Source organism: Aedes aegypti, chromosome 1 (genome assembly GCF_002204515.2).
Source record: "Aedes aegypti strain LVP_AGWG chromosome 1, AaegL5.0 Primary Assembly, whole genome shotgun sequence".
In the NCBI taxonomy this organism is placed as follows: Eukaryota; Metazoa; Arthropoda; class Insecta; order Diptera; family Culicidae; genus Aedes; species Aedes aegypti.
In genome coordinates this window covers 90,338,359-90,344,358 of record NC_035107.1, presented here as the reverse complement: position 1 = coordinate 90,344,358, position 6,000 = coordinate 90,338,359, and the positions used below count along the sequence as shown (strand labels likewise).

Genomic DNA, 6,000 nt, shown 5'->3' with positions numbered 1-6,000 from the left:
ACTTCTTATCACCTGATATGTAACTGTCCAATTTTCGCGTAATTGCGATTCCAATTACTTGGTAAACACTTATTAAGTGAAACTGAATTCAGAAGCCTGAATCTTTAGGACATTCTGTTATCCTTAACCCGCTGTGGTAATGAGCTATAGGCTCTCTTTACGCTCCTGCGTTTTGCAGTGCCCTTTTTAGGGCGCTGTTCGAACCCATTGTGGTATGGAGCTACATGCTCTCATTTCGCTTATGCGATCTTCCCTCTTCTAGGGACCCCAATCCTATTTCCTCCCATCTTTCCCTTCCCTTTCCTCTCCCATCGGGTAGATGATGAAATAGGCTCAAATATGGCGATGGCACAAATCTCCCAAATGGCGGGGAACGTGCCTCTGGAGCCGGCCTTCTGATACCTGATACCGGATCCAGAACTGCAGCTGGTAAGTAACCGTTTCAAATCGGCCTACAACGGGACTAAATTTCTTCTCCCCCCAAGGATTCGCGATGCTGGCGCTGAGCAAAAGGCAGATGTGAACCGACAACACCTCCGTGGCAACCTCCTCCAAGCCGATAAGCGATAATACGCGACACGTTCCGGTCTCCGCAACCAGAGCGTATCAGTTCTAGTTCAAACGGGAGTCGCTGTAGAAAATTCCTGCAAGAAATCGGCGAGAAATTTCTTTCGCGATTCCTGTTCAGCAGAAAATCAGGCTTTAAGGCTGGTTTGCTACTGACAAGAAAAGGAATCGCCTATCTCGATGCGTGGAAAATTTCTCCCAAAAAATGGTCAAGAAAATCACTTTTTTTCTGATCGCAGTACGCAGTTGAGAAGAAATGTCACTTCAAAGGGGGCTCTCTGTAGGAAATTTCTTGACCCTTTCAGTCAAGGAATTTCTTTACTTTTCTTGAGCGAAGCAGCATACTTAGCTTTACGGTAAAATCAAATGGAGCCACCAAATTATAAAACGCGTAACGCTCTGTCCATAATACATAAAACACCCTATTGTTTTGAAATTCCAAATCCCACAAATTATCGATGAAGATTTTCCCGGGAGCGGAACCCCATGCGTACTCCCTTCAAACAAGTTGCCTTCCCTCAGGTAAATTGCTAATCCGGGTTTGACACTCCCCTCTGTCGCTTGCTCACGCACGGCCGAGTATTTTGTCCCTTTCGCTCGCCTAACCCCCGTGTGTAGCCAAAACGAGACAACACCATTCTCCGTAAAAGTGCAACCAGCAAAAACGGACAGTGGAGAAGGCAGAAAAAAATCAGCAAATCAATCGATAAACAAGTAGCGATACACACTTCGCATTCGATCGTTGTCGTCGCGAGTTTTTCTCGAAAGGATTTTCTTGGATTTTCCGTGGACAATCATAACGCCTGATTCCGGAAGTGGAAGTGACGATTGAGACGGTGTGCAATTTGGTGATCGGAATCGGGAAGAGATTCTCCAGACAAAAAGTGCCCGAAAAAGTAAGGTGGGTGCGTGAAAATTTTCTCTGTGCTCCTTCCTGTTCGTGGGAGTGGAAAATCAATTTTTGTCCCCATCGTTCCCGTCGAAAAGCTACCTTCCTATAGGGAAAAAGGGGAAACGATTCTGGTGTTCTGAAATTCTGGATTTGGTGCTTGTGGGCTGTGGAAGGAAAATCGTCTTTTTTCCGTTCTTTCGGGTTTTGGCGAAGAGCAAAAGAACGGATAAATAAGATCAGAGCAATCGCAGCCGCAGAAAATATGTGAAGGGAATCCAAGTAGCCTGAAGAGCAGCAGCGAGGGTGGCGCCAAGGCCTCCTTTGTGGCAGGCAGGCAGTGATTTTGCAATATCCTTACCGCAATCTGCAAAGCTTCTCGAGTTGATTGAGAGAAAAAAGTGAAGGAAAAATGTGTCATTTGAGGGTGTTTGAAGCCGAGTAAAATATCAAGTGCAAGTGACGTGATTTCTTTTCGAGGTGCGATTCGTCCATTGGACGACGAATCGATTTTGATACTCAGTGGATTGTGGGGGGAGCGAAGAGAAAAAGGGCAGAGTACCTGCACCACCAGCAGTTCAGATCGAAGAACTTCTTGTCGACAGGATATTGAGCGGAGCACGGGGAGAAGAATTTCCACACAGGAACGTAATAGCGGAGAATTACAAGCAGTGGAAGCACATAAGTACGTAACAGTCCTTGAGGCCGAACGAAAGGTAAGTGCAGTCGACAGTAGTGGGGGAAGTTCCATATTACTTGCCAGAATTCCTTTGACCCAATTAGAGAGGGGCAGTAAATTTTGCATGATTAAGAAGAGAATGGGCAACTGTAATTATGAAAGTTTTATTGTTTTATGCGATTTTGTTTTTGGCACGGGCGAAGAAAACGACACTCACCTGGATTAGTTATCCATTTCATAAGTTACCTAATTGCCAGTAGAGCTGGGCAAACTGGGTTGAGAAACGGTTTGCTGTATCTCTGTTCAGGTAATATAATCCTATTATAGCTGTGTGACTTGATTTTGACGAACGAGGTGGGCGGAGACAGGCGTTTAACTATGTTTATTCATAGGATGATTTTTATTTGAAGATTTTCTCACATTTTCCTACCGAAATCGGATGGTAATCCCCTTTCAAGGACCAATGTAGTTAATGAAGAAATTAGGTAACAAAAGACTCTGCCAATGTTATATAAAGTAAATAATTGGCATTCTACATTTTCCCTGTGCTAGGAATCGCTTGAGAGAACTGTACAGAAATCGATACTTTATTACCTATCAATAGCAATGGAGTAATGCGGGTTATCCGAACAGATGGTCAGGATGTGTTATGAATATCTTTTAAGTATATTTGATTAAAATGAAATCTACAAAGCACGGGAAAAGTTCTTGAGCAGCATTGCAAGATCACAGATCCGGTAGAGGCTTTGCAGGAAACCTGATTTGATTTGGCGTCAAAGCAGAAAGAACATCATAATGCTCAATACAAGTGGCTTCAAAACCGAGTTTCCCGTCTTATCAATAAAGCAAAACGTGATCATTCATCGTCTACACTACGGAATGCGACCTCTCACAAACTGTTTAGAAAAAGTTGAAACAAATTAACGTTTAACCAAACAAAAATGATAGTATTGAATTTGCGGAATTCGGAGAAAATTTCATTCAAACTTCAGAAAATCTCCCATTTCTATCAACTAACGCTTATGGCTTTAAATTTTTGGTTTGTGATGAATCTGATGTAATAATTGCACTTAACTTTTTCATCTCTAATGCTGTTGGAGTAGACGGTGGGGCTTATTTCCAAAAATCTTCCGTAGTCAGGATTTACAAAGTGGAAAATGATCATCGGTCCCAAAATAACATCCTGTGAAAAAATGAGAATTTTTGGTGAAGGTTTAGAGGTGGCGCAAAGGGCGTAAGTGCAGTTTTCCTATTTTAGTGAACTCTGAAAAATTTAGGTATGCTTTTCAGCTTGTTTTGGTGGTTTTAAGACCCCTTAAGGGCAAAATTGCGATATCTCTACTCCTTTAGATGATATTTGACGAAATATATATTATGCATGCGATTTTTGGCCCTTGAATAGGTTACGCTGGCTGATTAATATGAACCCGAATAAGCATATGAATAGCTGGGGAGAATTCCTATGCTAGTAGAATGGAACAAAGAGCAAAGAAGAATGAGAGAAATAACAAAGAACACAGAAGAATGTAAGGTGGGGTGGGTTAAACAGGTGGGAGGGTGACTGAGGAATCTAGTAAACGATGATTATATTTATTGACTTCATTTTTTTCATTTTTTATCTCGGGGATGGGATTTGATCCCAGATCCTCAGCGTGAAAGGTGTGTGTTCTAACAACTACACCAGGTCCGACCCCTTGACTTCTATTTAATATTACCTACTTCAGAAATATTTCGAGCAATTTTTCTTCAAGTAGGGGAAGAGCATCAATTTTTTAACCTTCTCTAGTTTTCGATCCATTGTATACGATTTTATTGGAACTTATTGCAACTTTATTGGACTTTATGGAAAAATTTCAATAACGGCTAAAATATCTTTAATTGGGTCCTAAAATTTTTAATAAAATCTTGTTTTTATTTAATTACACGAAAGAGCATGTTACTGCAACTACTTTAACAATTTTTCCCGCTCAAATAACGGCTATATCATGTTTAAACTTTAATTTGAAAATTGGGTCCATATATGAACCTTGACACTTTTGATCATGTTTGACGTTTGCTTAGTCGACAAAAACACCACAGGGGTTTTAGTTTTAACACCGGGGTTGTTCCTATCTGACATTTCGGAAGGGACACGGAAAACAAAATACACCCAAAATTTGAGTTTAAGCCAAGGGGTGTGAAAAAATCTAAAAAATATGTATTTTTGACTTAAACCAACGGAAAACATTATAAAATTGAGTAAACATGTGTTTTTGACCTAAACTTAAGCGTTTGGCACTAACATTAGGACAGGGCTTTAGGACCCTATTCCATGCGAAGTTTCATCATTATTCTCCTGGTAGACATAGATAAATGCACGTCACTTTACTGCTTTAGTTCTATAATCGTTTGGTTGTTTTTTTTTCTGAATGATGATAGCAATATATCGAAAGGGACCGTTGCAAAATTTACATCCTGGAAATTCAGCCTCACGCAGTATCTATTAAATTCATAACTAATTTGTATAATTATTTATACATACATAGGACATCCTGTGAAAACTCCTTCATGTAGCTCTGTCCTAAAAAATATGTTTCAGAACTGCGACGACTTAATTTTGGTTTTATTTGAGAGGTTTTCAACCTGAAGTGCTTTATCTCTTGCACCAAAGACAAATTAAAGACCTCGATGTTCCTTGCAGTTGCCCAAAATTTTATGGCTCATAAGGTAATCTAGAATGCCGTGAAAAGTGTACTGCGATCTGTCAAACTTGGGTACCTTTTGTACTACCGAGGGACCGAATTCAGTACTAGATGTGGTACACAATCTGAGCCCGAGTGTGACGGACCTGCTTGCACCCTATAGAAGCTCGTGCACTAATTTGAATTTTGACTACCGATTTTTTTCCTTCTGCTGTTGTTTATACACAGATAACAGATGTAGAACGATGTATTGAACTTCATCTGCATTTTCGTTTGTCCGAAGTTATATTGAAGGTGTTGTGGCGAAAGTGAAGTATTGGAACCCCAAACGCAATTAATTGCTGAAATGGCATCATAATTCAGAAATTCCGGCGGAAATTCTAACAAGAAGTGTTATTGCTGGAAAGCAAAAATCGTTTATGGATTTACCTAATAAAGATATATCGTGTGGGATCAAAATCCGAACACCTAAGAAATGAATCTAAACCCTTCCACTTTATATAAAACTCCTTCTATTTGTATGAAGTGTACGGATTTTGAGCCTGTATGGATTTGGGCCCCTCTGTAATTTCTTTCAGATTATAAAAGCAATTGCTGGAGTTATATCAAACGAACGTTCTAAAATACTAAATGAGTGTTAAACTTGCATATAATCACATCTCATACATCCAACCGAGATATTTTCACGGCTCCATAGTTGATTCTAATATAATATCATCAGTTACACCCTCCCCCTTGTTTAACCCACCCCACCTTACATTCTTTTGTGTTCTTTGTTCTTTCTATCATTCTTCTCTGCTCTTCGTTCCATTCTACAAGCATAGGAATCCTCCCCAGCTATTCTTATTCGGGTTCATATTAATCAGCCAGCGTAACCTATTCAAGGGCCAAAAATCGCATGCATAAAATATATTTCGTCAAATATCATCTAAAGGAGTAGAGATATCGCTACTTTGAGGTGATTTTTTGTCCTTAAGGGTCCTAAAATCACCAAAACAAGCTAAAAAGCATACCAATTTTTTTCAGAGTTCACTAAAATGGGAAAACTGCACATACGCCCTTTGCGCCACCTCTAAACCTTCACCAAAAAATCTCATTTTTTCACAGGATGTTATTTTGGGACCGATTATCATTTTCCACTTTGTAAATCCTGACTACGAAAGATTTTTGGAAATAAGCCCCAC

General features: G+C 39.9%; 1 protein-coding gene across 1 annotated transcript in view; it reads left to right on the top strand.

The window, feature by feature from the left end:
- Positions 1-1,251: 1,251 nt before the first annotated feature.
- The window catches only part of LOC5574982, a 157,758-nt gene continuing 153,009 nt past the window's right edge, over positions 1,252-6,000 (top strand). Inside the window, exon 1 of the mRNA XM_021842040.1 lies at positions 1,252-2,172. The gene's annotated coding sequence lies outside the window, so the exon portion shown is untranslated. The remainder of the gene's footprint in view (positions 2,173-6,000) is intronic.